This window comes from Theobroma cacao, chromosome 6, assembly GCF_053813885.1.
Source record: "Theobroma cacao isolate CCN51 chromosome 6, ASM5381388v1, whole genome shotgun sequence".
In the NCBI taxonomy this organism is placed as follows: Eukaryota; Viridiplantae; Streptophyta; class Magnoliopsida; order Malvales; family Malvaceae; genus Theobroma; species Theobroma cacao.
Window position 1 is genome coordinate 28788815 of NC_142644.1, and position 23272 is coordinate 28812086.

Consider the following 23272-nt stretch of genomic DNA (forward strand, 5'->3'; position numbering starts at 1 on the left):
ATCTTTCTTTTAATCATCATTACTCCTTCAAAATTGAATTCAAATTAGTCTATCGACTTTCAACAATCCAGGTTGCAACCCACCTTTCACAAAAAAAAAAAAAAAAAACAATTCAGGTTGCAAGTATACAAGGCTACAAAAAGGGAAATAAATTGGATGATTGTCCCCCCTCTCCCAGGCCTTGTACGGTGAGGCGAAGGTCAGCCGATGAGTTCATCTGCGGAAGCCGTAGTTCACCTTCTGGCTCGTACCAGCAAGTTGCAGCCACTAAAGAAAAGCCACCTGCTGGCTTGTACCTGCTTGATTAGATGGGTCTTAGATCCAGTTCAAGTCATGGAATGGGCCTCTGCCGATATTTTATTTATGAGTTTTTTTTTAAATAAATTTTATAGATAACGTGTTTTTAATAATAACGTTTTTATAATTTTAATTATTTTTAATAAAAAAATTAATAGTGTCAATAAAAAACTACAACGACAATATCAACCATAAGTTAAGTCTTTTCTTTAGGGCAGCCTCGACCCAATGTTATGGATAGATTTAGTTATAATCAAAAGTTCTCTATGTATACCACATGAAAAGAGATAATGTTTTTCTTTTGAAAAGCGTGAAAAGAGATAATGTTAAGAACAATAAATATGTGGGAACCGTTAGATGGGTGGAGGGCGGCCCAAAAATAAAATTTGGAAAATTGAAGCCATGTGAATATAAAGAAAGAAAATAAAGCCAACTCGACGACTATTCTTCTTGGGATCGAATTCAAATGAAAGTTTTATGTTAAAAATGTGTTTAATTTCCAATTCGTTTATTCACATTGGATTTTGTCTTCTTCCCTCCTTCAGGGGTCGGACAACACCTTAGATAAAGCATGCAAAGCAATCTACGAGTCATATCTTCACAAGAAAGCTTAGAGAAGAAGAATTGAGAGAATTAATTAAGAGTGATGGCTAGCTCCATAGCTTCTTGTTGGAGAGAATTAAGTGGTGAGAAAAACTGGAAAGGGCTATTGCATCCGCTTGATCTTGATCTCCACCGTTACATTATGCATTATCTTCAAAGGTGTCTTAACGTACAGGGTCAGGAAACCTAATCGTTAGACGTGGAGTGATTTGGGAGTTGCCACCAATCATTTTTTTACTTAAGTGTGATTGGTTACCTATTAAATTGATTCTATTCGATGAAATTCTAAATTGATTTTAAGTTCGTCGAGAGAACGATAAACTGGTCTATGTATTTTATTTAGAGTTAAGTTCGGCAGTACGGTTACATACAGAGAAGGATTAGCACCCCTGTGACGTCCGTTTCACTAACGGTATCACTTAATTATATATTATCCTAATCCATTAATTTTATTTTTATACTTCCTTAATCTGATTTATTTAATTCATCTTTGATTCCTTTAACAAGTTAAAATGTTTCATTTGTTTTAAGAATTGAACATGCACGTGATGCAATTGTGAAATGCATGGCATAAAATTGAGATAATGTTAAACGAAAATCTTTTATTAAACGTACTTTCGGAATTCGCCTATCATACTGGTGGGATCCGGGAGTATTCTCTCACTTGGGAAAATACCTGAATAACTCACATTCGCAAGTTTACTAGGTGTAGACACTCAAATAAAATAAAAAATTTAAATTAAATTAAATTAAATTAAATAAATAAATAAAATAACAATAAATAAAAAAATATATATAAAAAATAAAAAAAATAAAAAAAAATCGGGATGGCTAGGCGTACGCCCAGCCATCCCGTCGCCGTCCCATCCCCCACCCACTACGCGGGATGGGGGGTTCTGACCACCAACTCCAGGGGGTGGCAGAACCCCCCTCGCCGGGTTGTCCAAAAAATTGGACAACCCGGCTCTTTAAAACCCTGCACAAAAGAGAAACAAACGACAGCAGTTAGCCACAAAAAGGGGAGAGAAAGAACAAAAAGAAAAACAAGGAGAAAAGGGTGAGATCCGGGAGAAAAGGGAGAGGCCGACGGAAGGGGAGATCCGAGCGAAGAGAGAGAGAGATCGACGGAAGGTTCAGATCTGAGCGAAGAAAGAGAGAGATCTGCCGGCAAGTAGGGAGAAGAGAGAGGGAGGTCGACGAGAAGAGAGGGGAAGACACCGGCGCCGGCGGGGAGAGGAAGAGTTTTAGAGAGAAGGCAGAGGGAGAGGTTGGCTAGAGAGAGAAAAAAAATGACAAAATGAATAAAAAAAAAGCTGAAAAGGGATTTTATACCCAGAGGAAGTACGCCTAAACGGCGCCGTTTCAGTGAAGTGAAGGATTCCAAGGGTCGACGCCTAAACGACGTCGTTTGAGGGAGTCTCCAGAGCCCAAAACGGTGCGTTTAGGAGAAGGCCAAGCGGACCAAGGAAGCGGGCCAGGCAGACCTCCGCGCAGCCCAGACCACTTGGGCCATCCTTCCGGCCCAAGCAAGGTGAGGCCCTACCCATTTCTTGTGAATTTGGGCTCATTTAGTTCATTTTAATTATTTGTTTAGTTTAAATAAAGATATGTAAATAATAAAAAATATTAATATTATAAATATATTTGAAGGCTTGCAAAAAATAAAATAAATAATAAATAAATAAATATAAATATACATATATATATATTATATTATATTTTTAGATAAAAAAATTAATTAAATAAAAAATATATAAAATAAAATAAAAAATAATGATAGTAATAAAATGAAAAAATAAATAAATAATAACAATAAATAATATAATTGGAAGAAAATATTTGAGTATTACCGCCAAAAAGGGGGCAAAGAGTTGCCTCTTTCGGGCGGAGGTTTTTCGGGTGCGAAGTTCGAGACGGATTTTCACCGAAGCGTCGGGATAAATCTGAACTCTAAATTTCAAAACCCATTAAGTCAAATAGTTATTATTAGAAAATAATATATGAAAGATTTCGTTAATTCAAATAAATATTACCAAATAAAGTTAAATTAATCGTTTAAAAGTTAATTAATTAATTATTTAAATAAGCTTTGTAAACAAGTAAAAAATTAACCAACAACAAACATGGATTTAAATAACCAAAAAATAAAGTATATATAAAAATAATAAATAAAAAATAAAAAAAATAATAAATAAATAACCAAAAATTTTAAAACAATCAATAAACGCGTGCATATAGATACCATCATTTTATACTGTCATTGCATGCCACTCATATTTTGCAAATGGCGCGGGAATCCCGATGATGGGATTTCCCCGAGGAGCTTGTAGAGACGAGTTCTTCCGGGGATATCTCTAGGTGAGGAAGATTTCGAGACTTCACCAAAGCGTTGGGATAGTCTTCGAATAATTTTTCAATAAAAGATTACCGACTCCATCATTTAAAATAAACAAGTCACGACATCATTCTACGCTTGCATCATATGCATACGTAAGACCAAGTGAAAAATTCAGTCTGACAATTCAATAAAAATTTAATTAATAAAAGAGGGATTAAACTAAGAAAAGGCTATATTAAGATAACTTAAGATTAAATGGTACCATTCGTAGAACGGGCGTCACGGAGGTGCTAACCCTTCTCCGTGAGTAACCGCATTCCCGAACCCATCTTTAAAAAATGTGGACCAGTTCTCGTTCTTTCGACGGACCTAAAATTAATTTAGGACTTCGTCGATTAAGAATCGGGTTAATAGGTGACCAATCACACCTAGATAAAAAAGATTGGTGGCGACTCCCACACCCGCGAATATTTAATTTTCGCCCCGCGTCTGGCGGACGGGTTCTCGGACCCGCACGTCACGACAGATGGCGACTCCGCTGGGGACATCGAGAGTCAAGCCATTAATTATTCATAAGTTATCTTTAGCCTTGAATAATTTGTTGTTTTCCCTAGCATCAATTTTGCATATTTTCGTTTAATGCATTTATTTATTTTGCTATTATTACTTCACCATTTTAATAATTGCGGGAAATTTAGGATAAGGGGAATGTGAAATTATTGGTCCAAGGTCGGTATATTCCTTCTCACACACTACACATCTTGCATTCATGCATAAGCCTTCCACCCGGGCTTTATCCTTAATTAGGAAGGAGTTAAGTAGCTACGCTCTCGTGAGGTGATAACCTCCGCATGGGCTAGTGAAGACTCCCACTCAAATCGAACCTAGTCCGTTTGAAGCCTGTAATGGGTGAGGACCGGGGTGCCTTACTAGTCCGTGTGGACGACAGTGAGGAGCGATTTGGGAACCTTTAGCTCCATTTTCAACCCAAACTCAGCATGTAGAATACCGAGAGTCGCCTTTGCTTAGGTAGAGCTTCACCCGTGAGAATATACCTTTTGACTAGGTACACATGAAGGAATTTTCATAATCCCCTTGTTCTAAATTCTTCTCCGCGAATAATAAAGGTATCAGGTTACTAATTACTTTCATTCATCTTTTGGAATTTTTTTGGTTTATAGTGCTAACTTGAATTTTTTGTCATATGCATATTCGCATCATAATAGGAAAAGTATTTGTCACCTGACAACCATTAACAGAGTAGATCCAATTGCATACATGGAGTCGTCATGGCCATCCTCCAGTTACGATGGAATTTATCAAGTGACTCAGCATATGGCGAGTACCCAACAAAGTGAAGGAGATTGTTTGTCAAAGGATCACTTCTCATCACTACCTGATAGGGTCCACCTTGATCTCAAACAGAATGACTTCACCGATTTGCTCAACATATGGGATAAGTGGGGGGCTACCACTCGGGCAAATTTCGATAGGAAATATGGTCACATTGCTCGACTCCTTAAGGTCCAGGTAGATGAACAGTTGTTGAAGGCCATTGTACAATTTTGGGATCCGTCATATAGATGCTTTGTGTTCAATAAGGTGGATATGGTCCCCACGATCGAAGAATACTCGGCTCTCCTGCAAATCGATCTCGATAATCCGGACAAGATATATTGGAGAGGACAGAAGACCGGACACAGGCGAAAGTTAGCCAAGATGATGGGTATTACTTCGGCGGAAGTTGATCAGAACCTAAAGAAAAAAGGGGACAATGAATGTATCCCGTGGAGTTTTCTACGTAGTTATATCATGAAGCAACGGGACACCGAGCAAGGACAGCTTGTGATGGCCTTGGCAATTTATGGGCTAGTGATCTTCCCCAAAGTTTTGGGACATATAGAAGTCGGAATTATAGACTTCTTCGAGCAAGTCGTCAACAAGGCCAATCCTTCGCCTTCTATTCTAGCGGAAACTCTCAGATCACTGAATTACTGTCGAAGAAAAGGTGAGGGACGATTTGTGGGATGCGCACAGCTTCTTTCCATCTGGATAGTGAGTCACTTTGAATGCAAGGTCGATAAGTTCAGAAAGCCATTTCATCCGCAAACCGCCCCTATCAGAGAATTTTGTGAGAGTGAATGGCCAGAAAATAGGACTAAGGAGCAATGGATCTCTAGATTTCGGGAACTCATGAGTGTGGAAGTGACATGGAGAGCTCCGTGGATGCCGCATCACCCGGTCTTCTACAAATGTGGAAACGAACCTTGGGTACCGTTAATGGGGCCATGGGGAGCCATCAGTTACGCCTCAATTATGGTGAGAAGACAATTTGGGTCAGAACAGTTTGTACCGATGACACATCGACTTAATACTTTAGAGTTTGCTTATGGAGAGCCGGGTTTTCTGAAAAGGATCGAGGAAATTACACAAGCTTGGAAGAAAACTAGCCGAGTTGATCAAGGGAGGTACACCGATGAAGTGACTACCGGATATCAGATATGGCATGACCAACGAGTTAAGGACGTGGTATATCCGAAAGAAGATGCACTACGTGGCCCAGTTGATCCAGAACCACGAGACGCTTTGCTCGAAAGTGAGTTGGCTCGAAAGAAGTCCGAAACTGAAAATGCCAGTTGGAAGCAACGGTATGAAGACCTCCAAAAAGAGTGTGAGAAAATGAAAAGAGAAGTAAGTGAGCAAAGAAAGAAAGTCCGGAAAATGGAAGGGAAGTATGAAAGCCTGAATGATAAGTTTTCTGCCACAACCAGCGAACTTCAAAGGGAAATACAGGTGAGAGAAAATCGAGGCAATGAACTTCAAACGCACAATGATGGGTTAAGAAGACAAGTGCGATTCCAACAAGAGTCCATCCAATTACTAAGACAGGAGTATGAAGAGCTCGAAGGGGTCATGACGACTTATCAACAGGAATATGAGCGCCTCAAGCAACAGAGCACCAGAATCCAAGAATGGGGTGAATCGTACAGACAAGCTTATACAGAGAAGTACAACCAGATGGATTATTTGGTTTGGCAAATGAGGGAGGTGGCTTACAAGGCGAGAAGCATGGCTTGGAAGACGGACATATTAAGAAGCCAGATCTTTCCAGTTGGAAAACAAGAGCAACAGTTGATCAAGTATTTAGATGAGGTGTATAGCCATTATAATAAGATTGGCGAATATTTCTAGATGGCCTTTGAGTTGTAATCTAAGACAAATATCTTATGCAATGGATGACTTTTGTTGTTGGGTGTCATGTGATGAATACTTTTAGTACATAATCATTCATACATGCATAAATCATCACTTCATGGCAATAAGTATTTTCATTTAAAAATAAAGATAATGGGTTCACTCATGCATCAAATACGCATCTAATTCATGTTTATGATCAATAATAAGGTTCCAAAATAGCTCAACCACCTAAGCCAAGTGATCAACGTGTTCATAATACGCGTCAACGAGCAAGGATCATGGAAGAAGAACAAAGAGAGCGAATGGACAGAATGGAAAGAGCTCAGGAAGAAATGAGAGAACAGTTAGCAAAGATGATGGAATTGATGATGAGTCTCAGTAAAGGAAAAAGAGCGATCGAAGAGCCAGCTCCGTCAGAAAACCCACCAGCACAAGACAGTGGAAACCAAAGGGAAGATCCACCCTATCCCCCAGGGTTCACTCCACCACATGCCCAAACCTCTCAAAGGGTCCACCCTCAAGTGATGCCATCCATCTATTACAATGCACCACCTCCGCTAGGCCATCAACCGACTCAGGGGCAATTTGGGCCATACCTTGGGATAAATCCTGCTGAACCAATAAATGTTCCAGACTTAGACGATCCAAAAGAGCAAGAGAAATTGAGAAAGGACTCGTCACAAACGGGGGAAAATGAAAAAGATCAGAAGAAGTACGATCTGTTGGAAGAGCGTCTGCGTGCTATCGAAGGAGTTGATAGGTTTGGTACCATGGACGCAACTGAGCTATGCTTAGTGCCGGATGTATTGATCCTTGCCAAGTTCAAGGTTCCGGAATTTGAGAAATACGACGGAACAAAATGTCCCATGGCACATATTACTATGTACTGTTGGAAGATGGCGGCACAGTCTCACGATGATAAGTTACTGATCCATTTTTTCCAAGACAGCTTGACTGGGTCAGCTGCTCGGTGGTACGTACAGCTAGATCGAAACCGTATTAAGACTTGGAAAGACTTAGCAAGAGCCTTCATAGCCCAATACAAGCATGTGGCTGAATTAGCCCCTGATCGTTTGTCATTACAAACTATGGAGAAAAAGCAAAGCGAGAACTTCAAGGAATATGCCCAAAGGTGGAGAGATACAGCAGCGCAAGTTCAGCCACCTCTCACTGATAAGGAGATGACTGTTTTGTTCATAAATACCCTCCAAGCTCCATTCTATGAGCGCTTGATCGGCAATGCCACGAAAAACTTTGCAGATTTGGTCTTATCGGGAGAAACAATAGAAGGAGCTATCAAAAGCGGAAAAATTGAAGGGCATGAAGTTGTCAGCTCAAAGAAAGAGAGTACGCCCAAGAAGAAAGAAGGGGATGTGCAAGCAGTCGCTCACGACAGCCAACAAGCCCACGACTTTAACCCATATTACCCGTACCCGCCATACCAACCCTTTTATCCGCACGTAGGCAACATCACACAAAATCCATATGTGTACCAACCCGTCCCGCAACCAACATTTCAAACCAATGTCCTTCCACAAACTCCACCACCAAGACCGGTAGCTTCAACAAATAATCCTGGCCATGGTCAAAGAGGACCTAAAATCACCCCAGAAAGACCAAAGTTTGATCCTATTCCAGTCCCTTACACTACATTGCTGCCACAACTCATAGAAAATCGACTCCTTGCTCGAACCCCTTTAGAACCACTCCGACCACCCTTCCCGAAATGGTATGACCCGAATGCCCATTGTGATTACCATTTTGGAATTCAAGGGCACTCAACCGAGAATTGTACTGCTTTAAAACATAAAGTTCAAGCGCTCATTAAGGCAGGACTTTTAAATTTTGCAAAAAAAGATAGTTCGGGTGTTGATGGGAACCTGTTACCTAATCATGGAAGATCGACTCTTAATGCCATACACGAAGGGATGATTCGAAGGGTGAAAAAGGGTATTGATGAGATTCAAACGCCGATGGATAAAGTGTTTGAGGCGTTGTCCAAGATAAATGCCATCACCCCAGAACCCATCGACACAAAGGAAGTGGGGCATAATCTCGCTTATTCTTGCAAATTTCATATGGGGGCAATTGGGCATTCCATTCAAAATTGCGATGGCTTTCGTCGTAAGTTGCAAGAATTGATGGATTCATCGATAATTGAGTTTTATGAAGGAGCTGAAGAGAATTTGGTCGGAACCATAAGTGGAGACACCCCAGCTGAAGTGGCATCAAGTTCGTTCGGGGCAAACAAACCTAAACCTCTCACCATCTTCTATGAAGAAAACAGGAGCCCGATGAGTGATACGTCCCCAACTATGATCAGAAATGGTATCACCATCGAAGTCCCCAGCCCATTCCCTTACAAGAGTGATAAGGCTGTCTCATGGAATTATGAGTGTAATATTTTGGGCACAGCTTCATCCGCCCCCCAAGCATCTTTTGAAGACCTAACTGGTGTGGGGGGTATAACGCGAAGCGGGCGATGTTATTCCCCTGAGGTAGTAGAAAGAGTTGTAAAAGGGAAACCAGCACAGGAAGAGGGAGGCCTAAAGAAAACAGATATCTTTTCCAAGGACCAAGTTGACGAATCCGTAGTTACCCCGAACAGTGAGGTCAAAAATCCTGTCACCGAGAAAGAAGCGGGTGAATTTCTCAAGTTTATCAAACACAGTGAATACAGTGTGGTAGAACAATTAACCAAGATGCCCGCTCGCATCTCGTTGTTGTCCTTACTGTTGAATTCGGAAGCACACAGGAACGCACTACTCAAAGTCTTGAACCAAGCTTATGTGGCACAAGATATATCAGTGAAAAAGTTAGACCACATCGTGGGGAACATTACAGTGGGAAACTTCATTGCCTTTAATGATGAAGAAATACCATCGGGTGGTCGAGGAAATAACAAAGCGCTGCATATTACCATCAAATGCAAGGACCATGCCGTACCTAGGGTCTTGATCGATAATGGTTCAGCTTTGAATGTCATGCCTCGCTCTACTTTAACCAAGTTGCCAGTAGATGTGTCGTATATGAGAACCAGCCGCATGGTCGTAAGGGCTTTCGACGGGACCACAAGGGAGGTGGTAGGGGACATTGAACTACCGATAAAAATTGGCCCTTGTATTTTTGAGGTCCAATTTCAAGTCATGGACATTGCCCCGTCATACAATTGCTTGTTAGGGCGTCCATGGATTCATATGGCTGGAGCCATACCATCTTCCCTTCACCAAAAGGTTAAGTTCATAGCTGAAGGCCAACTGATAAGTGTATGTGTGGAAGAAGACATACTGGCTATTCAACCATCATCTGCTCCCTATGTAGAGGCAACAGAAGAAGTCCCAGAATGCTCTTTCAGATCTTTTGAATTTGTTAATGCTACTTATGTGGGGGAAAGGAAAGTGATACCGACCCCTCGTTTGTCAGTAGCCACTAAAATGGGAGTTAAGCAGACTGTGGATAAAGGATGCCGTGCTGGTTTGGGGTTAGGAAAGAATTTACAAGGAATTAACCGTCCTCTGATTCCAATGAAGAACGAAGAAAGGTTTGGTTTGGGGTACAAGCCTACCAAAGAAGAGAGAAGGAAGCTGACAGCTCAAAAGAAGATTTAAAGGATGGCTCAACTTGAGGGAAAGGAAGAAGAATTCGGGAAACGGACAATCCCTCACCTATATGAGACTTTTCGCTCTGCAGGTTTCATTCATCCCGAAGCGCCACCAAAGGTCAGTCAGGTTCTACGGATATTTGATGAGCTATCAATCCATATGATCAGAGATGAAGAACCTGATGGGAAAATCCCTGTGGTGTATCCAGTACTGCTAGGAGAGGAGCTAAGCAATTGGACAGCCACGGAACTGCCCATCATCTTTAAGTCTTCCAAAATGTAATGAACAATTTTATCTAAATGCCTATGCCCAAGGGTGTTAAGATTAATTTCCTGTTTAAGTAGGGCTTTCTGTTACCTTCATCATTTGAATAAATGACAATGCATAATGTGTTTCATAACTCATCAATCTTTTTGCATATTTCCATTCATCTATTCTTTTAGCCAATAAATACTTGCCCATACACCCGTCCAACTTTACCTGTTTGCAGGTCTTTAAATAATGAACACGAAGACAATCTAGACAACGATTTGAATATCGATTTTGAGATAATCCCGAACATTGATGAATTGAAAAATAAAGAGGAGGTGGATGACTACAGCTTACCCCCTGATTTGTCGAGAATGTTGGAACAGGAAGAAAAGGAGATTTTACCTCATCAGGAACTCACAGAAATGATTAACCTCGGAAATGGGGAGGAGAAGAAAGAGGTTAAGATTGGCACCTCGCTGTCATCCGATGAACGGCAGAAGCTGGAAGAATTGCTCCGTGAATATGTGGATGTGTTCACTTGGTCATATCAGGACATGCCAGGTCTTAATACTGACATAGTTGTTCACAAGTTACCTTTGGAACCAGATTGCAAGCCTATTAAACAGAAGTTGAGAAGGATGAAACCAGAGATGTTGCTGAAGATTAAAGAGGAAGTAAAAAGGCAATTTGATGCTGGATTTTTAGAGGTGGCTAAGTACCCTCAATGGGTAGCTAATATAGTTCCAGTTCCTAAGAAGGATGGAAAAGTTCGAATGTGCGTCGATTATAGGGATTTGAACAAAGCGAGTCCGAAGGATAGCTTCCCTTTGCCACATATTGATACTCTTGTGGACAACACGGCAAAACATGCTTTGTTCTCATTCATGGATGGCTTTTCTGGTTACAATCAGATTAAGATGGCACCCGAAGATATGGAAAAAACAACATTCGTGACCATGTGGGGAACGTTTTGTTACAAAGTAATGCCATTTGGATTGAAGAATGCAGGCGCCACTTACCAAAGGGCAATGGTAGCTTTGTTCCACGATATGATGCATAAAGAGATAGAGGTATACGTGGATGATATGATTGCAAAATCTCATACAGAAAGGGATCATACTGTCAATCTCAAGAAACTGTTCGAGAGATTGCGGAAGTTCCAGCTCAAGTTGAATCCTGCAAAATGCACTTTCGGTGTAACCTCTGGGAAATTGTTGGGGTTCATAGTCAGTGAAAAAGGAATCGAAGTGGACCCGGATAAAATACGAGCTATTCAAGAGCTACCACCTCCCAAAACGCAAAAAGAAGTGAGAGGATTTTTAGGGAGGCTGAATTACATTGCTCGATTTATATCCCAACTCACCTGCAAATGTGATCCAATCTTCAAGCTGCTTCGAAAATGAGACCCAGGAGAGTGGAATGAAGAATGTCAAATAGCCTTTGATAAAATCAAAGAATATCTCACAAATCCACCGGTGTTGATGCCACCGACGGTCGGAAAACCCCTCATTCTGTATTTGACTGTGAACAAGGATTCTATGGGATGTGTATTGGGACAACATGATGAAACTGGGAAGAAAGAAAGAGCCGTATATTACTTGAGCAAGAAATTCATGGAGTATGAGTCCAAATATTCTGCGCTCGAAAAGATGTGTTGTGCACTAGCATGGACCGCTCAGAGGCTCCGACAGTATATGTTGTATCACACAACATGGTTGGTGGCGAAATTAGATCCCATCAAGTATATTTTTGAAAAACCCTGCCTGTCCGGAAGAATAGCTCGGTGGCAAGTACTATTGTCTGAGTATGACCTTGTGTATGTGTCCCAAAAATCAATCAAAGGGAGCGCCATCGCCGATTTCCTTGCAGATCGAGCTAATGAAGATTATGAATCTGTAAGTTTCGATTTCCCAGATGAAGATTTGATGGCCGTTTTGCATGTAGAAAAAGTTGGTCCCAATGAACTTAATCCATGGAAGGTGTTTTTTGATGGGGCATCCAATGCTTTGGGGCACGGAATTGGGGCAGTGTTGATTTCTCCAAATGGGAAGTACTATCCAGCCACGGCGAGATTGAATTTCAATTGTACTAACAATATGGCGGAGTATGAGGCGTTGGTACTGGGATTACAAGCAGCAATTGATATGAAGGCTGATGCGATAGATGTTTACGGAGATTCGGCTTTAGTAATATGTCAAATGAAAGGTGAATGGGAAACTAGAGATCCTAAACTAGTTCCATATAAAAAGCTGGTTACAGAATTAAGCAAACAGTTCAAAGAAATCAGCTTCAACCATTTGCCTCGAGAAGAGAATCAGATTGCTGATGTTTTGGCCACCCTCGCAGCGATGTTCCAAATAAAAGAGGCGGCCGATGTACGCCCTTTTGATTTAGAAGCTCGTGAAGTCTCCGCACACTGCTTGAATGTTGAAGAAGAGGTTGATGGTAAGCCGTGGTATCATGATATCATGCAATACATCAAGCATCAGGCATATCCTGAGAATGTCACGGATAATGACAAGCGAACTCTTCGAAGATTAGCAATGGGTTTTTTCCTTAACGGAGAAGTGCTCTACAAAAGGAGTCGAGATCAAGTACTTTTGAGATGTGTGGATGTTGCGGAAGCCAACAAAATAATGAAAGAAGTCCATGAAGGAACTTGTGGAGCTCATGCTAATGGACATATGTTGGCTAGACAAATTATGAGAGCTGGTTATTATTGGTTGACATTGGAATCAGACTGCATAAACTTTGCTCGAAAATGCCACAAGTGTCAAGTATACGCCGATAGAATCCATGCTTCACCAGCCCCATTGCACGTTTTCACGGCACCTTGGCCATTTTCAATGTGGGGAATGGACGTGATTGGACTTATTACGCCAAAAGCCTCTAATGGACATCGATTCATATTGGTGGCCATCGATTATTTCACGAAATGGGTAGAAGCAGCTTCCTATGCCAATGTGACACAAAAGGTGGTGTGCAAGTTCATCCAAAAGGAGATCATATGTCGGTATGGGCTTCCAGAAAGGATCATTACGGATAATGCAAGCAATTTGAATGGTGCGATGGTGAAGGATGTTTGCACTAAATTCAAGATCAAGCATCATAACTCGACAACTTACCGTCCGAAGATGAACGGAGCGGTAGAGGCAGCCAACAAAAACATCAAGAAGATTGTCGAAAAGATGACTGAAGTTTATAAAGACTGGCATGAGAAACTTCCGTTTGCCCTACATGCATATCGAACTTCTGTGCGTACCTCCACCGGGGCAACTCCGTACTCATTAGTATACGGTGCCGAAGCAGTCCTACCTGTTGAAGTAGAAATCCCATCATTGAGGGTGTTGATGGAAACAGAATTGGAAGATGCTGAGTGGGTCCGCTCCCGCTACGAACAGTTGAATCTGATTGAGGAGAAAAGGCTGGCGGCTCTTTGTCATGGTCAGATGTACCAACGAAGGATGATGCGAGCATACGAGAAAAAAGTTCATCCCAGGCAGTTCCGAGAAGGAGAGTTGGTTCTCAAGAGAATACTCCCTAATCAAACTGATTTTCGGGGAAAATGGATGCCGAATTGGGAAGGGCCATACGTGGTAAAGAAAGCTTTTTCAGGAGGAGCTTTGATTTTGGCTAACATGGATGGGGGAGATTTGCCTAATCCAATAAATACGGATGCGGTGAAGAAGTACTATGCCTAACAAAAAAAAAAAAAAAAAAAAAACGGAGCGGGGTTCGTGCCGAAAACCCGAAAAGGGCGGCTCGTACCTAAAGGAGGGGGTTCGCGCTGAAAACCCGAAAAGGGCAGCTCGTACCTAAGGAACCAGGCTCATGCCGAAAACCCGAAAAAGGGCGGCTTGAGGCCGAAAACAGGAAGATAGAATGAAATTTGGGGATGTCAGCCTAAAGATTGAGGTAGAAGTACACCATGGATGGAGCTCCACAATTTCACAAAGTAGGGGAAGTTAAGGAATCTGCAACCTACAGATTTGCTCAAAGCATCAATCAAGGACGATTCTTGAAATCGAATATTAGATTGTTTTCTCTTAGTGGTCTGGGTGTTCATTATTTAAAAGATCTAATGTCTGCCCTGTAAATTCTGTTTACCTTGAACTATTTGATTCCTCATATATGAAGTTTTTCTTCGCCTCTTTATTTCAATTCTTTCATTATTTACCATCCCATGATTCACATAGTGATTGTCATAGAAATGAATGATGATTGGTAAAAGAAACAAACTAATTAAGCAAGAAGTTACACTCACTGTTCAGTAAAAAACTTAATGATGAAAAAAAGAATGGCAAAGCCCTAAACCAAAGGCAAAGCCAGATGTCAAGAGAGAGGGTACTTAAGGAAAAATTTGGAGTTACCTGAATTCTACAGGAGGAAAGAAAACAGGCAAAGAAGATCGAAAGTTGCAATGAAAATCGGATGAAGCAAGAGGAAGGTTTTGGAACCTTAATGAATCGTAAACATGAAAAGCATTCAATCATGTCAATCATGCATACATGCCTAGCCATGCACTCGACAATAATCAAAATTAATTCATGTCCCGAGCGTCGAAGGTAGAAAGTCACTCGACCTAAAGGTTTAAGATTGTAAAACTTCAATGGAAGGATTTGAGTCTTTTCATTTCATGTTATTCCAATTAAGTTAGCATTAAAGGAATTTCAATTTTTAAATCGAACCTGTTGTGAGATAGGTCGAGCCTAGATTAAGTCTAGGAATTTTAATTTTCTTTAAATCGAACCTGTTGTGAGATAGGTCGAGCCTAGATTAAGTCTAGGAACTTCAATTTTTAGATCAAACTTGTTGTGAGATAGGTCGAACCTAGATTAAGTCTAGGAATTTCAATTTTTAGATTGAACTTGTTGTGAGATAGTTCGAGCCTAGATTAAGTCTAGGAATTTTAATTTTGTTTAAATCGAACCTGTTGTGAGATAGGTCGAGCCTAGATTAAGTCTAGGAATTTCAAATCGAACCTATTGTGAGATAGGTCAAGCTTAGATTAAGTCTAGGAGTTTCAATTTTTAAATCGAACCTATTGTGAGATAGGTCGAGCCTAGATTAAGTCTAGGAATTTTAATTTTTAGATCGAACCTGTTGCGAGATAGGTCGAACCTAGATTAAGTCTAAGAATTTCAATTTTTAGATTGAACTCGTTGTGAGATAGGACGAGCTAAGATTAAGTTTAAGAATTCTAATTAAATTTATTCTAACATGGGTCAAGCCCAGATCAAGTCTAGAAATTTCATTTTTGTTTGAAATCGAACTTATTTTGAGATGAGTCGATTCTAGATCAATTTGATTAAACCAACTGGCTTCGAGATAAGCCAAATGTGGTGTCTACGTCTTTGCACTATCCTTGATTCTCAAGAATGTACAAAGAGGGGCAACTGTAGACACTCAAATAAAATAAAAAATTTAAATTAAATTAAATTAAATTAAATAAATAAATAAAATAACAATAAATAAAAAAATATATATAAAAAATAAAAAAAATAAAAAAAAATCGGGATGGCTGTCGCCGTCCCATCCCCCACCCACTACGCGGGATGGGGGGTTCTGACCACCAACTCCAGGGGGGTGGCAGAACCCCCCTCGCCGGGTTGTCCAAAAAATTGGACAACTCGGCTCTTTAAAACCCTGCACAAAAGAGAAACAAACGACAGCAGTTAGCCACAAAAAGGGGAGAGAAAGAACAAAAAGAAAAACAAGGAGAAAAGGGTGAGATCCGGGAGAAAAGGGAGAGGCCGACGGAAGGGGAGATCCGAGCGAAGAGAGAGAGAGATCGACGGAAGGTTCAGATCTGAGCGAAGAAAGAGAGAGATCTGCCGGCAAGTAGGGAGAAGAGAGAGGGAGGTCGGCGAGAAGAGAGGGGAAGACACCGGCGCCGGCGGGGAGAAGAAGAGTTTTAGAGAGAAGGCAGAGGGAGAGGTTGGCTAGAGAGAGAAAAAAAATGACAAAATGAATAAAAAAAAAGCTGAAAAGGGATTTTATACCCAGAGGAAGTACGCCTAAACGGCGCCGTTTCAGTGAAGTGAAGGATTCCAAGGGTCGACGCCTAAACGACGTCGTTTGAGGGAGTCTCCAGAGCCCAAAACGGTGCGTTTAGGAGAAGGCCAAGCGGACCAAGGAAGCGGGCCAGGCAGACCTCCACGCAGCCCAGACCACTTGGGCCATCCTTCCGGCCCAAGCAAGGTGAGGCCCTACCCATTTCTTGTGAATTTGGGCTCATTTAGTTCATTTTAATTATTTGTTTAGTTTAAATAAAGATATGTAAATAATAAAAAATATTAATATTATAAATATATTTGAAGGCTTGCAAAAAATAAAATAAATAATAAATAAATAAATATAAATATACATATATATATTATATTATATTTTTAGATAAAAAAATTAATTAAATAAAAAATATATAAAATAAAATAAAAAATAATGATAGTAATAAAATGAAAAAATAAATAAATAATAACAATAAATAATATAATTGGAAGAAAATATTTGAGTATTACCGCCAAAAAGGGGGCAAAGAGTTGCCTCTTTCGGGCGGAGGTTTTTCGGGTGCGAAGTTCGAGACGGTTTTTCACCGAAGCGTCGGGATAAATCTGAACTCTAAATTTCAAAACCCATTAAGTCAAATAGTTATTATTAGAAAATAATATATGAAAGATTTCGTTAATTCAAATAAATATTACCAAATAAAGTTAAATTAATCGTTTAAAAGTTAATTAATTAATTATTTAAATAAGCTTTGTAAACAAGTAAAAAATTGACCAACAACAAACATGGATTTAAATAACCAAAAAATAAAGTATATATAAAAATAATAAATAATAAATAAAAAAAAATAATAAATAAATAACCAAAAATTTTAAAACAATCAATAAACGCGTGCATATAGATACCATCATTTTATACTGTCATTGCATGCCACTCATATTTTGCAAATGGCGCGGGAATCCCGATGATGGGATTTCCCCGAGGAGCTTGTAGAGACGAGTTCTTCCGGGGATATCTCTAGGTGAGGAAGATTTCGAGACTTCACCAAAGCGTTGGGATAGTCTTCGAATAATTTTCCAATAAAAGATTACCGACTCCATCATTTAAAATAAACAAGTCACGACATCATTCTACGCTTGCATCATATGCATACGTAAGACCAAGTGAAAAATTCAGTCTGACAATTCAATAAAAATTTAATTAATAAAAGAGGGATTAAACTAAGAAAAGGCTATATTAAGATAACTTAAGATTAAATGGTACCGTTCGTAGAACGGGCGTCACGGAGGTGCTAACCCTTCTCCGTGCGTAACCGCATTCCCGAACCCATCTTTAAAAAACGTGGACCAGTTCTCGTTCTTTCGACGGACCTAAAATTAATTTAGGACTTCGTCGATTAAGAACCGGGTTAATAGGTGACTAATCACACCTAGATAAAAAAGATTGGTGGCGACTCCCACACCCGCGAATATTTAATTTTTGCCCCGCGTCTGGCGGACGGGTTCCTGGACCCGCACGTCACGACACTAGGTAAATCCCATCATCGGGATAGTCGTTTACGAGTAAAAACAATATTTTCATGAATACAAATCCTAATACGAGCAAAAACTTTTTTATTAAAGATATTTCTCCAAGCCCTCCCATCATACTAGTGGGACTCGAATATATCTTTTCACCTATGGAGTTTTTCAAAGAAACTCGCCTTCGCAAGGTTCCTCGATAAGTCCCATCATCGGGCTCATAATCGTATACGAAATATTTCTATATGCCATGACATTTAACAGTGCAACAATAATACGTGATGCATCCATGAATGCAATGTTCATTTTTTTCATGAAATTTACTACTTTTCTATGTGTATGTTTTCTTTTTTTTTTCATCATGAACAAATATTTTTATATCTATTTATTATTCCGTTTTTATTTCATTATGCATTTTGCTATATAAATATCTATTTATTTTACTATATAAAATTTTTTAGAACCATATTTTTAGACCAAGTATTTTTATTATCTGTAACTATTATTATTTATGCTTATGTATTTTATCCATTTTTGTATTATTATGATTAACAAATTTATTGTTATAATTAATTTTCTATTTCTTTATTTGTATATTTTGATTAACTGGTAATTGAGTATGTGTGATTTTTTTATTTATTTAAAATTAGGAACATCGAAATTCGAATTAAGACCCTCTCATCGTACTGGTAGAGTTTTAATCGAAATCTTTAACCTAAGAAAATTCACTCGAAATTGCGACTCTCGCATTTCGAATGGACATTCCATTATCGATATTATATTAATGATTATCTTATCTATATTAAATAAATTCATTTTTATCCCATTTTCATCATATCTTTATTTTTTATAAAACTATCTCTTTGAACTAGTTTATTATCCATAAATGAAAATTTTATTTATTTATTTATTATTATTACTTTTATTTATCATTTGCATAAAATTATGTTAATCATTCTCAAAAATAAAATAATCAAACCAACATCAAGCTACAAGCTCAATATGTCAAAGGTCCAAAGCTTACCCAAAGTTTGAGCCCAGATCTGCTCAAGGGGAAATCAAATCAGTAGAAAGCCCGTTTACCCACTTCAAGGATTCAACCTCCTTCCTCTGAAACGGCATCGTTTCAAGCTCTTTAGTTGCCAGGACACCTTCACCCAAAACGGCACCATTTTATCTATATGCCTAGCTATAAAAGCTCTCATTTTTCTTCCTCCCCTCATTTTCTCCCTTCATTTTTTCTTTCTCTACCAGGCTGCACTCTCCCCTCTCTCTATTTTTCTTTCTTTTCTTCTTCTTCTTTTTCTCCTTTCTCTCTTTCTGGGCACGCAACTCTCCTTTGTCTCTTTCTTCTTCCCGGCGTCGTTCCTTTCCTGCCGACGTCTCTCTTCTTTCTCTTTTTCCTCCCTCGTCGGCGTCGCTTCTCTCCCTCTCTCTCTTTTTCTGGCCTTTTCTCTAGCTTTCCTCCACTTTTTCCGATCTCTCTCTCTCAAGCTTCAACCGCTTCCACCGATCGGCTTCCCAAGACCGAATACCCCTTCTTTACCGACCCTAAATGACCAACTCTTCATCAAAAAGGAAAAAAAAAAAACCAAAAAACCTCAGTTACCCACTGTTTTTCCCATTTTCGTTTTTTTTGTTATGCATTTTTTTTTATTTTTTTTATTGTGGATTGTGGTTCTTGATTGCTAGATGTTTAGGATTTTTTTTTTTTGTTTCTAGAAGAATTTTTTTTTTGAATCGCTTCCTTTGGTTTTTCAAAATGTGCCCTATGTCCATAGAATTTTAGGGTTTTTATAGAACTGAATTGTCCAAATTTTTGGACATCTAGAGGAAACAATCATACTCTGTTCAACATGATTCTCGGATGGGTGGCCTTAAAGTCAGCAACAAATTCACCGAAAATGATCTTTAAATCTTAGCCGTCGGAGGAGCATTTAATGCTTCGTATTTTGTTGACAATGGAGGCCCAAATGGGTCTCCAGCCTCTTTTTTATTTTTATTTTTTTATTTTGGATTTTTTTTATTATTTATTATTATTTTTATATTATATATATAAAGAAAGGTGTCTTCAAAATGGCTGAAGCTGTTGGAGATATCTTCAATGACAACAAGGCATCTAAGAGTTACAGACTTAGCCTATATCCACCAGATGAATATTTTTCTAGGGCTAGTCTTGAAATTGGAAATCTATACAAATACCGAGTGACCAACTTTATACATAGCACTGCAGATACTAGTGCTTCCGAATACGTTGGATTTGTGGCAGTGGACACAGATGAAAGAAAGGCTGTTCTAGGAAGGAGGGATATTCTAGTTTCATGGAGAGGAAGCATAACGGGTTTGGATTGGGCTGAGGATGTAAACTCCTTCCCAACATCAGCTAAAGAATTTTTTGGAACTGACTTAGCTCAGGTCCACTATGACTTTCTCTTTATTTATATAGGGAAAGTGGTTGATTCTCTTTATAGTAAGACCAACGCTAGAGATCAGGTAAATAATCTTGATATTCTACTTGTGTCTCTCGACCTGAATGTAGGAATGCCAGGGATCAGTCACACAAGTCTCCCTGATTATACGCATTAGACCTTACTTACTGAGCCCTACTATTTAGAAAATTACCCCATTAATTGCACTTTAATGTAAACACAAATAAAATTGAGTAATTTGTACCAACATAATCCACTAACTGTAGACACCTTTAAAAAATAATAATAATAATAAAAAAGAGAGGAATGGTTGGGCGTATGCCTAGCCATCCCTTCCCCCCAACCACCATGAGTAATGAGGCTCTAGGTACCAACTCTTTGGTGCTAGAACCCCATTATCGGGTTTCCTAAATTTTTGGACAATCCCATTTTTAAAGAAGAGGGGAACAAAAAAAACAGGGATCTCCTGCAAAAAAATCCCTCCACCAAAAAACTCAAACAAACAAAAAAACAACAACAATTAACCCAAAAAGCCATAAAACACTAACCAAAAAGCCATAATCAAACACCAAAAAAATAAATACTAAAGAAACAAAAAGGGTGAGGGAGAAAGAGAGAGGATCGGCGAAGAAGAGAGAGGAAGGAAAAAGAGGTGTTGGTTGTTGAGAGTGCTATAGCTGGGAGAGAGAAGAAAAAAGAAAAAGGAGAAAGAAGAAAAAGAGAAAGAAATAAGGGGAAAGAGGGGAAGAAGGAGAAGGAGAAAGAAAGAAAGAGAGAAGAAAAAGGGGGGAGCGGTTGGGAGAGAAGAAGAAAGAAAAAGGAAAAGAAAGAAAAAAAAGAAAAAAGAAAAAAGAAGGAAAAGGTTTTGGGTCAAAGGACCGGTGGGCTTGCAAAATAGGACTGGAGTGGCAAGCTTGGGTCCTTTGCGGGTTTGTGGAAATTGAGCCAATCTAGCCCAGTAAAGTAAAACCCTTTCCTTTTATTTGTGGGTCATTTTAGTTGGTTTTGGATCTAGTCCATTTTGTGTAGATAAAATGTATTGTTGATTTAATGTTAATTATTTTATGAAAAGTTATAAAAAAATTTTAAATTTTTTTTATGTTGATTTTAGTATTAGAAGATAATAATAATAATAATAATAACAATAATAATAATAATAATAATAATAAATAAATAAATAAATAAATAAATAATAATATTAAAAAATCATAATACAAATATAAAAATTATAAAAAGTAAAAATAAATTATGAAGAAGAATAAAGAAATAAAAATATATAATAATAAAAAGAAATATAAATAATAAATAAATAATAAAATATACATTTTTTTGAGTACTTTCACTTAAAAGGGGTAAAGAGTTATCACTTTTAGGTAGGTCACTTAAATTTGGAGATCAAAACGGATTTTTACCAAAGCATCAGGATAAATCCGAACTCTATACTCCAATACCCATTAATTCAAATAATTGTTTAAAAAATATAAAATGAAATAATAAATAAAAATAATAAATAAATAATAAAAAGAAAAAAAATAATAAAATAGCAAATAACATGCATTAAAGAAATTTTTTTTAATAATAAACACGTAAACAAGGCAATAAATCACCTTGAACTATTAAACACATTATGACATGAATTTTAACTAACTAAATCAATAAACGCGATCATATATGCATCATCATCTTATACTGTCATAGCATGCCACATTTATCTTGCAAATGACGCGGGAGTTCCGATGATGAGATTTCCCCGAGGAGCTTGTAGAGACGAGTTATTTTGGGGATATCTCTAGGTGAGAAAAATTTTGAGACTTCACCAAAGCGTTGGGATGGTCTTCGAATGATTTTCCAATAAAAAAATTATCGACTCCATTATTTAAAATAAATAAGTCACGACATCATTTTACGCTTGCATCATGTGCATACGTAAAACCAAATAAAAAAATCAGTCAGCCAATTTAATGAAAATTAGTTAATAAGCAGGGATTAAATCAAAAGTAGGCTATAAAAGGATAACTTAAGATTAAATGATACCGTTCGTGGAACGGGCGCCACGGAGGTATTAACCCTTTTCCATGCGTAACCGCACTCCCTAATCCATCTCTAAAAAAACGCGGATCAGTTCTCGTTCTTTCAACAAACTTAAAATTAATTTAGGACTTCGTCGATTAGAATCAAGTTAATAGGTGACCAATCACACCTAAATAAAAAAAATTGGTGACGACTCCTAAACATTTAATTTTTGTCGACGTCTAGCGGTTGGATTCCTGGACCCGCACGTTACGACACTAACTTGTTCTACTTAAAGAAAAAAAATTCCCATCTAATGACCCTATTCAAAATTTATTAATGCTTCTCAGGCTCTAAAGGCTGTCAAAGAACAGGTTGACAAGCACCAGAATGAAGATGTAAGCATAACCGTAACAGGCCATAGCCTGGGCGCCGTTCTTGCAACGCTGAATGCTATGGACCTAGTTGCCAATGGTTTTAACAAGCCAACAGGTAACCCGGCTAAGTCATTCATGGTCACAGCTTTTCCAGCTGCCAGCCCTCGCGTTGGGAATCTAAAATTCCTCGAAATATTTGCTGGACTTAAGGATCTTCATCTCCTACGCATTGTAAATTCCACAGACCCTGTTCCTAAGGTTCCAATTGGATTTGACTACACCCATGTGGGTGGGAGAAGAGTTAGGAATTGACACAGCCAAGTCAACGTACTTGAAATCGAATGCTAATGCTCACAATTTTTATGTTTATGGCATGGAGTTGCAGGGGTGCAAGAAAATGGAGAATTCAAATTGGAAGAGGAACTTGATTTTGACAATGCAGTCGTAAACAAACATGGTGATTGTTTACTGGACAACTATAAAATTCCAATTGAATGGAGGAACAATGAGAAGTTCAAGGGCATGGTTCAGATGGATGACAGTCACTGGAAGTTTGTTGACTCTGCTTATGTGCCAGATCCTCCAAGTGCTTGATCATGGAAAATGCTCAAGATCTTTTACTCTTTTTAAAATGTAATCA

The 23272-nt window shown here is 38.7% G+C and overlaps 1 pseudogene; it reads left to right on the forward strand.

Annotated features, from left to right (window-relative positions):
- Nucleotides 1-943: 943 nt before the first annotated feature.
- Nucleotides 944-23226, forward strand: LOC108662461 (phospholipase A1-IIgamma-like; annotated as a pseudogene).
- The last annotated feature ends 46 nt before the right edge of the window (nt 23227-23272 follow it).